Source organism: Cajanus cajan, chromosome 11 (assembly GCF_000230855.2).
Source record: "Cajanus cajan strain Asha chromosome 11, NIPB_CcT2T_4, whole genome shotgun sequence".
Classification (NCBI taxonomy): Eukaryota; Viridiplantae; Streptophyta; class Magnoliopsida; order Fabales; family Fabaceae; genus Cajanus; species Cajanus cajan.
The window spans coordinates 21,572,843-21,584,043 of NC_138527.1; the positions used below are offsets into that span (position 1 = coordinate 21,572,843).

The window sequence follows — 11,201 nt, forward strand, 5'->3', positions numbered from 1 at the left end:
CCAGGCCTGGAGAGGCTTCAGCTAAAGCAATATTTAAACTCTAAAAATCCCAACCACGGAGACCAAGCCTAGAGAGGCTACAATGAAGAAAATACTCATAAAGCAAAACCATGCATCCCCCGCCCAAGAAGAACAACATTGCCAACAATTCCTTTTGGTTCCCCAGTAGAGAAAACAAGATCACAAGCTATGATCCTTCCACAACAAGGCACTCTTCTTCCCACCAACATAAGGGCACTTCCAACAATTCGTCCACAAACAACCTAGAAGACAACCACATAGACCTAAAGAGGTTGCAAGAAATTAATACTCAAATCATCAACCTGGAAAGGTTGTAAGTAGTACTCATCAACCAGGAGAAGTTGTATGCAATACTCAAATCATCGACCTAGAAAGGTTATAAGCAATCCTCATCAACCTGGAGAGGTTGTAAGCAATACTCAAATCATCGATCTAAAGAGTTTGTAAGAAGTACTCATTGACCTGGAGAGGTTATAAGCAATACTCAAATCATCAACTTTGAGAGGTTGTAAGTAGTACTCAAATCATCGACTTGGAAAGGTTGTAAGCAATACTCAAATTATCGACTTGGAGAGGTTGTAAGCAGTACTTGAGAAAATAAGAAATTTATAATAATAAATATTTTAAAATTATAAATTTATATAATTAGGAAATATTTTAAAAAATAAGAAATTTATAATAATAAATATTTTTATTATAATTAAATTTTATAATAAATAAATAGTTTAAATATATAATTATACTTTATATTTATGATAAATAGATAAAAGAAATTAAAAATATTTAAATTTAAATATATATAATAATGAAAGAGATAAATTATTTAATTTAAAATTAAAAGAGCGAAACTTTATTAGAAACTAGCTAACTACCCGTGCATGCGCACAGGTTGAGTTGATTCGTAATATTATATATTTTTTAAGTAAGAATTAAAAGTTAATAATTTTTTAAAAATTAGTAAAAAAGGGATAATCATGAAAATAGGGGCATAGATAAAAGAATTTAATTAACAGTCTAGTACACATCAAAATAAAAAGATATAAAATATTTTATATTATATGTTTAGATAACAATTTTTCATGAAAATACTTTTAACATTCTCATTTGTTGATGTCTTTATGAAATACAACTAATAAGTCCTAAAGTGGTATAAATGTAATAAAAAAACATTTGATTGAAGAATACAACTAATAAGTCATAAAAGTGTTGTATATGTCTACATGTAAGTAATATGAATGTATTCTTCAATTAACTACATGTGAAAATTGTTGTTTATCCTCCATCAATGTAGCAACTGCACAAAAAGTTAAAAAAAGATAGTAATTATAGGTTTGAGGTGATAAAGTTTGATATGGTTAAAAATTTATATAAATTTGGTACTCACAAAAGAGATTGATGAAGTTTGGTTCCATTGTATCTAATCTGGTATAAGACCTAGAAGCATAGTATTAAAGATGCAAAAGTATCGCATAGCAATATTTGTACATATGACATCAAATGCTCCTGCATTAACAAATTGTAATTTGTGTAATTAAGTTTTACAATTGAACTCTTATATTCTACCATGCAACGTATATTTTGAGTATTTAAATATCAGAAAAACAAAAATGTATCCATATATAGAAATTTTAAAAGAACAACTACAATTGAAAAGTTATACCTATATGATTTCTTGCCTATTAAAGGTTTTGTAACACTTTTAAAGGTTCTATAAGACCTCCTTAAAAACAACATTAGTAGTAGACATCAATGGTTTATTTTCTTTGTCATGAATCAAGATCTTCAGACCCTGTTTGCTTTGAACTCTAGAAATTGTAACATATAATTGTCCATGACGAAACACTGGCCTAGGTAAGTATAATCCAACATTTGCTAACGATTGAACTTGGGACTTATTAATTGTCATTGCATAGGAAATAATGATTGGAAATTGTCTCCTAATCAACTTAAAAGGCCATGCAGATTGTGATGGAGACATAGACATGCGTGGTATATAAATCTCATTTCCGTTTGAATTTTTAGACATTATCTTTGCTCCAATGACATGATTAGCTAGTCTTGTAACAATCATACAGGCACCATTACACAATCCTTCATATTGATCTAAATTCCTTAAAAGCATCATATGTGTTCCAATCTTCAATTTAATTTTATGATTCGGAAGACCTGATGTTTTAAGAGAATTTAAAAACTCAGGTGTGAGTACACCAAAAGTTTGCTTTCAGTTGACTTTGAATTCTCAATAGAATCATAACTAAGGTATTCTTTTTCATCACCTACAACAATATCAACAAAAAATAGTCCATTAAGTTGAAACTACTATTTATCACACTAAGTATTTAAAATGCTAGATTGTACGGTGAAAGAAATACATGGAATTATAGACAATACATATTCATTGACTTGGTCAACTATTTCAATTGTTGATGCCAAAATAGCTCTTGATTGTAGAAACTCTTCACAATTATATTTTTCCACTAATTGAGGATATGTGCTTTGGACAATAGCATCGATTGGATTATCAAAGTTAGTAATCAAAAGCTCCTCTAGAATGTCAATTTCAACAAAACCATCATTTGGTTCAGATAACTTTCCATCTCTAATTTTTAGAATCCACTGTGAGAAATCTCTAAGTTATGATGGATTGGAATTTTCTACTCCCCCTTGCAAACTCATATTCTTTGTAAGGGTTAATACTTCGTAATAATCCCAAAGGTAAGATGCATTAATTGTTGCATGAACAATATTTGAATGACTTCCCCTTAGAATGACAGGTAAGACTTGTCAAAAATCTCCTCCGAAAATAATGACTTTACCACCAAAGATTGAATCATACATGTTATTAGTTGCCATTATGTCCCTTAGAATTTTATCCAATGCTTCAAAACAAAACTTACGGGCCATTGGTGCCTCATCCCATATGATTAACTTGGTTCGTTTCAATAACTCTGCAAGTTCATTTCCTTGATGAATATTACAAATTGAGCTATCAAGCGTGGGGATTGGAATTTTAAATTTAGAGTGGGCCGTTCTCCCACCTGGTAACAAAAGAGATGCAATTCCACTCATTACAAGAAAAACTATTATTATCTATGGAATATTACCTATGGAACTTTTTCCTTAAATAATATTTAGTTATCTACGAAATATTACTTACAGAATTTTTTCTGTAGATAATTTTTAGTTATCTACGGAATATTACCTACGAAATTTTTTCTGTAGATAATGTTTAGTTATCTACGGATAAAATCAATAGATAACAACTTTTGTGGGTTATCTACGGATTTACAAAACTCACATTTAATATAAAGTTATTGAGCGGTGTAATACTTAGTAAAAGTTACACCAGTGTTATTATAACCCTTATCATTTTAAAATATATAAATTATTATTTAAACTTTTAAATTTATAATAAATAATTTAAATTGTATCATAATATTAATTTTAAATAGAAATAAATAGATTGTTAATTATACAAGTAAGTATATATATAACTAAAGATTAATTAAATATAATATAATTATTATTATTGGTAATATAATTATTATATATATTTTTATATTTTTATAACGGTCTTGACACAACAAAATGAGAGGGATCCAAAAATAGTATAAGTATGAAATTGTATAGTTGATGATGACTTAAATAAATTAATTTGTACTACTTATATTGACAACATGTATATGCTTTTCGGTAGCTTATTTCATCAGAACTTCACTTTTAAGCGTGCTTTTCGGTAGCTTATCTACAGATTTTCATGCTTATCTACGGATTTCTTCTGTAGATAATCCTGATTTTTCTTGTAGTGACTTGAAGCCACAGTTAATACAATTTGGCACTGAGATCTTAAGGCTAAAGCCAATGTTTTCCACATGAAAGTTTTGCCTGTTCCACCATAACCATATAAGAAAAACATTTTGCCTTTTTGTTTGCTAACTGCATCCATGATCTTATGGAAAACATCTCTTTGTTCATCTGAGAAACAAATTAAATTTAGCCAAAAGTTAACGTAGCTAAAAAAATGTAAGTATGATTTGAACATGCAATTTAAATAAAATATTAAATAATTTAGTTGTACAACCTGTAAAAGAATGCAAGTATGACTGGAACTGGGTTTTCAATTCTGTAATATCGTAATCAAGTTCGGCATAGATTAGCCTATTTCCCAAATTATTGGTGACATGACAATTATGATATGGCATTGATGGATAATCCTTCAAGCTCTTTTTGTTAGCTTGTAACATTTTTTCAATCTCTATCAAAGTTAAGTTTTGAATTTCTTCATTGCTCAACTACAATTCTAAAGTAAATTATTTTGATTTAAAATAAAAGAATGTTAAATATAGGTATGAAAAACATAAACAATGTTAGTTAAAAAATATACCTTGCATATTTGATAATCTTCTTTGTTCATAGAGAATATCATCTGAAAGCCATTTCCATGCTTGTTCCCACACTTCCTTGGCCTGTTAATGCTGTTAGATAAGAGCATTGTCACAAATAGTTTTCTCAAATAGTGTCCTAAACCCCAATCTTTGGCCTCCTTAATGACTTCAATGTATTCTTTATCATCATTAAGAAATCCCAAAGCAAAACATGCTTCTCTAAAAATGGGATATCGTATGTTGTCAATTGTTCTAATATTCTCATAGGATAATGGGCCTTTAGCAATTGTTAACAACATTCTCATATAAAAAAGCTCACCAATACTTGGTGGTACCCATATAAGCCTTCCAATGCTATAACCTGTCTTCCGTTGCTTCCAACATCTAATTTTTTAACATAGACAAATTTGGATACCATTTGTCCATAGGTTAATTTTTTTTGCTTCAGGGTACTTTTTGTTTGCATCCATCCAAGAAGTGAACATTGAATCTGTAACACTTGGCTTGGAAAGCACATCATCAATGCAATCATTATCATTAAAGTAAATTGATTGTTCACCTGGTAAGTGAAAAAAAGCCTTTCAACTGCTAGTTTTCTACCATGAATAGGAAATGAATAAATTCTCCAACGTGCCTCACATGGTGAGATATATCTACAATCAAGGTATTCCTTGATCTCATCTCTTTCATATTATTGAGATGAGATGCTCCATGTTTGGTGGGAATAATAACAACTGTTATTTGATCGTACCCTTTGTTGATGTATTTGAATAAGTACTTGATTGAAGTAGTTTGATTACACCATTCAATATTGATATGTGCTCAGTACTTTAATAATAACATAGGATTATAGGGAACAACACAACGATTATCAAGTGTAACACCATTTTTTATAAGAATATGACCATTGTCTCTTCTTCTATAGATTGGATAACCATATTGATCAACAGTTGTTACACTCTGAAATTCTTTTGGGTAATATTTAGAACACTTTCCTTGCTTCATGCACGATGATAATCTGTTAGTTGCACCACAGGGTCCATGGATCATATGAGTCTTGACTAAATTGTACAATTCTGGTTGGTCCTTTTCACATGGTATTTCAGCAGAAATTATCTTGTCTATGTCATTGGGAGTTGGGTGTTTGCTAGTTGGCTACAAAAAGGTGAGTAAGTGTGCATGAGGCAATCCATGTTTTTGAAACTCAATGGTGTACATATATGAAAAGGTATTAAAAAAATAGCATTTGATATGAAATATATGAAATTCCATGTCATTAAAATAAGAAATTAATACATTTAGTTGTTTGCATAAGAGTATTATTACATGCAAGTACTTTTCCCATAATATGGTTCTTTATCAAATCAGCCAAAAGTTGGTCAAATTTAATTTTAAATATTTTAGAATCAATATCAGGATGATCTGTGGGTTGCAAATTCATGGGACCAAGATATCTTTAAATTTCAGGTCAATTGGGATTGCATGTAAATGTAATAAATAGATCTAGAAACCAACATAGCTACATATAACCATTGCATCAAAATATAATCATCCATGTATCGACGCCCACCAAAATATGATGAAGGTAATACTATTCTTTCCCCCTATTAGCACCTCGAGTCTGGACATTGGAATTAGGCTGACTTAGAATATTGAATTTATCAACTCTAAGTTTAGTTTCTTAATGAAAGATAACCTTTCTAACTCAAGCATTGTGTATCCATCAACCACAAATTGTTGGAATAGCCTACTAGATCTTAACAGAGTTTGTGCCTCATTTGACCTTGATTGGATTCTAAAACAAAGTCACTCTCTAATTGTAAGTTTATTCCTTTTACGACTTTGAGACGAATCTATAGCTCGATGGCTTACATTATACCTATAACCATCCTCACCATATGGAAATAGAAGGGGATATTGAAATCCTAAATAGCTTGCATGCAACTCATCTATTCTTTGTGTTAAGTCAAACGAAGCAATTCCCAATAAGGTTTTGAATGTGACAAATATAATGCGTATTGTTATTCCTAACAAATGTGTTAGTGTTTCAGAAAAACATAAGTACAGGCAAGTTGAAGAATAGAGAATATGCATGTACCACCTTCTACACCAGAACCAAGACAAAATGAGCTAAGCACTGGATGAAGTCTGATCAAAAGAAGGATATACACCAGACAAAGCTACCCACAAACTACAAACCTTACAATACAACAAATTCAATCCTTCCTTCCCAACACAGACACAACGCAAAATAAAGAATAGAGAACGAGCAACAATGATAAAGGGTAAAAGCTACAAGACATCAGATGAAGAGATCAAACGAAATCAAGTCTAGCACAAGAAGGAAAATGATGGAACCAACTTCTCCATTGGGGCTAGTTGTTGATTCCTTCTCTTCTCCAAGTTGGAATGAAGTGATGGTGATCTCCTCAAGGGCAAGGAAGAGGTGGAGATGGTGTTTAGGCTAGGTGAAGTTGACACTCAAAGGAAAGGAGAGAAATGGATGGTGTTTGGTGGTGTAGCTCCTTTAGGCTAGCTCACTTCACTTAGGATGATAAAGGCCAACCAAGGAATACCCAAGCTCACTCTAGGTAGAGAGGAGAGGATAGGGGGCCATGGAGTTCCTAGGGGACTAAGGAAGGAATGAAGAGGCACAAAGGCTCACTCAAATTCATTAATTTCCAAAGTGGCTACAAGGTGGGTTACCTAGAGTACTTATAGGAAGAGAAAGGCATCTAGGGTTTCTTGGGAGCATTTGACCAAAATTTTGGAGTCCAAATGCACCCTAAATGAACCCCTAAATGTATCCCAAATGAAATGGCTGTCATCCCTCCTAAAAGACTAAAGTACCCTTAGGTCTAAAAAAAGAAAGAAATGGACTTTTGACCTTAAAATAAGGCTTAAGTCCTAAAATAAATCCTAAGACTAATTTTGCCCCATAATACAAAGGCTAAATAAAAATACAAAATAGAATCCTAATATCTAATGTACCCCAAAATACAAGGGCAAAATGGGAAAAGAAAGCAACAAATTAAGGAGAGGGCTCAAATTCCACACACATGATGATCATGGCCTTTGGTGTGGTGTGTTCTTCATCTTTCTCTACTCTCCTAGCCATGGACCTTGTGATAGGCCCTATATGATGCTTCAAGGATGGTCCTTCGTCAGAAAATAATGAAGCCTCAAATGATAGAAGACCATATACGATGGACAAATCTAAATCAAAGCATCCTAGATGGAATCTTAGATGGAGTTAACAGTTTACATAACTGACCAGATGAAAGAAAAAGTTAAAGTCTATCTTTTAGACGGAGACTCAAATATACAGATGAAAATGAAGAATGTTGGATTGCGTCTGAAGTCTACTAAATCACAATAAGAAGCACTTCTTATCATCCACACTCTTAGAAGAACACATGAAGTCATCAAAAATAGGAGAAGAAAAAAGAGAAAAATGGACTAGCACTTATCCACAAGTCAAAGTTGCATGTGTTAGAGCAAGTATACCTACCAGTCAGTAAAAGACAATGCCTCTACATCTACAATGCCAGGAAAGTACAAGGATGTCTAGGTCACAATTGAAGTCAGACATATAAGCAAACAAATGGTACAAAAGACTTCATGTAACACAGATTCAGCGAGCAAATATTTAATGCAAGATCAAATGCATTAAATACAAGATTTACAAAGCCTGGACGAACTAAACAATAAAATCAAAAGATGGTTGGTCAAGCAACAAGATTAGGTCTGATAAAAAATAGAAGAATATTCAACAAACACTAAACGAGGTCTACTACAAGTCAAAACCCTGAATTAACATATGAAAAGCTAAAACAAGGCTAAATCTGGAACAAGACAAAGATGGGTCAAACATTAGATGAAACCAGAGGGCCAACTCTGATAAAAGAACAGTTAAGGCAAGGCACATCATAAGAATTAGACAAATTGAGCTAACTGAATAGAGAAATTATAATATGTGCACCAGACAACTATGAGTATAATATCAGACGAAGGTGTGTCAAGGACAACCTCTAGTGCAATATAAGAAATTAGACGAAGCATGAGTCAAAGATTAGAAGAAAGTTAACTACGCACAAAAGGAAGGATAGCACAGACTGAAAGATATTCCAGACAAAAATAAAGTCTGTCCATCTATAACGTTAACTAGATCAAAAGAAAGTCAAAGCATTAAAATCAAATACTCAGACGAAAATAACAGATTGAGACGCATAGGACTAATAGATGCAGACAGAGATTGCCATGCAAGCACTTAAAAAATCAAGTCTCCTTGGACAACTCAGGCATCATCTACGATCACTTAAATGCTCTCAACATGATAGCATGATAAAAGAAGAAGAAGAAAAGCACGCAAAAGTAAAATCATGCATGTGTCAGAAAAATTACATCACTTTTTTAGATAAGGACAACACTCTATAGCTACGTGACCGGAAAAGGACAAAAAGGTTCCTAGGTCTTTGCTAAATTCAGACACAACTGCTAACAAGGAAAAGAAGACTTCATGCAAGGTCTATAAACAGGATGCAACATTTAATGCAAGATCTTGAGCATTAAATAAGAGATCAAACTAGTCATGAACGACTATATCTACTTCAACGGACACTTGCAACGGGCAAATTCTATAGGACAATATATATATCACTACCTCAAACCTTGAAAGGTTGGCTTTTGCAATTTTAACAAATGTGATATCAAGCCCACAAAGCAACGAAACCAGAGATAGAGCATATAGAGTCAAATGTACCATAGTATAATTATCTCTGTAGACTAAGGAGTTCCAAGTGTGCATCTTAGGAAAATGAACCTTAGTGAGTGTACCAACTTATGTATCCTCTCTGTGATAGTAAACCAAACACTCAATCGTTGTAAAAACTAAGGTTGCATACCTTAGTGAGTGTACCAACTTATGAATCCTCTCTATGAAAAGTAACCCAAACACTCAAACCAAACCTGTCTGTTTATTAATTGTAAACCCTGAAGAGGCTAGGGAAAGAATACTTGTAAAGCCTGAAGAGGCTTGTCAAAGAATACTCGCTGCGAGCCAGAAGTGGCTGATTAAAGAATACTAGCATTGATGAGTGAAGTTGACGGGCCAGGAGTTGGTGGAGAATACTCACTGAGAGCCAGAAGTGGTTGATTAAAGAATACTAGCGCTAATGGTGAAGTTAGTGGGCCAGGAGGTGGTCGATAATACTCATTGAAAGCCAGAAGTGGCTGATTAAAGAATACTAGTGTCAGGAAGTGAAGTTAACAAGCCATGAGTGGTTTATAATACTTGGGACTAGGAGTGGTCGTAACCTGGGTGGTCTATAATACTCACTGCCAACTTGAAGAGGCTGAACAAACAATACTTGTACTTCATTGAACATCTAGTGGAACCCTTCATTTAAAGGAGACTGGACGTAGCTTAGTTTGAGTGAATCAATATAAAAATACTTGCACTACACTTTAATGTTTCAGATGCACTTTATTTGGTTGATTTAATATATTGAAAACTTCATCTAATGCTTATCTTCTATTAAAATTATCTTCAGACGAAAACCATACTTGTTCAACTTGTTATCCTAAAGAACGATTTTCGTTTAAGATGTATTTTCTCTAAGCAGACGATGAAACTCCCAAACGCAAAATGATTTTGTTAAACCAATCCTGGGCAGCTTCTATTTAGCATTCACTAATACTATTTTACTAGACGAAAAAAAGTCCTCTTGTAAAAACGTTTATAAAATTCCTTTGTTCACACATACACATATTCAACCCTTCCTTCTATGTGTTTTTAATCTAACTTCACTTTGAAGCAACTTGAGAAATAGTAGGGATATTGTATATTCTGCCATCATTTTTTCTATCAAAAATCAACTTGAGTTTTAGATCATCAATTGGTTTGTCTCTCAGCCTATCTCTAGCCATCCTAAATGATTGAGCATGTGTATTAAATTCATCAAGCATGGTTGTTAGCTTGCGTACAACTTCTGGATCAATTTGACTTGTGCCCCTATGATTACAAAAATTGACCAGAATAGATGTCAAGGCTAAAAGTGTCATTAATTAAGTATAAAAATAACAAATTCCATATGCATTAAATTAGAAAAATTTTAAAAACTAGTTTGTACCTTAGACCATGGAATCTATTTTGTAATTCATTTTCTATATCATAGATCTAAACTTGTGCAAATTTTGGTACATGGTCAGGCATGGGTAGTAGACTACCAATTCTATGAGATGATTGTCCTTGTATCCTAATTGTTGGTGGTCCTCTACCATTATTAACTAATCTGTCAATTTTTTCTCCAGGTGAGGTAAAAGTAAACATACTATTATATAGTTGAATATGGAACTGGTAATTTTTACTATCAATAGCATTTTGATCAAATAAAAGATGTTGAAGCATTGGAGGTGGATTTTTCAAGAGTGGCAGTTGAACTTTGCCATCACTACAACATAAATAAAACTTTGGATTTGCGCTATGTTTGTGATTTCTAATTCTTTCTTGATACCACATAGATGCATTACAATGTTGACATTTCATGACTAGATCTCCAATATCAGCATAAGCTACACAAAAAATAGTTTTATAGATTGTAATGCTTATTATAAATGTAATTTTAACATAAACCAACTTGACATACTATTTATTTTCAAAATAGAATGAAATATAAACATTAAAAAATAAAATGATAAAATTAGTAATATCAAACCTTGAGGTACTTTGGTAGGAAGATTTGAGTTCCGATTAGAAACAACTTCTTCATCGTCAGAACTTGAGTTATCATCAAA

The 11,201-nt window shown here is 32.5% G+C and overlaps 1 pseudogene; it reads right to left on the reverse strand.

Moving 5' to 3' along the window:
* Nucleotides 1-1,472: 1,472 nt before the first annotated feature.
* On the reverse strand, nucleotides 1,473-11,201 carry LOC145953432 (uncharacterized; annotated as a pseudogene).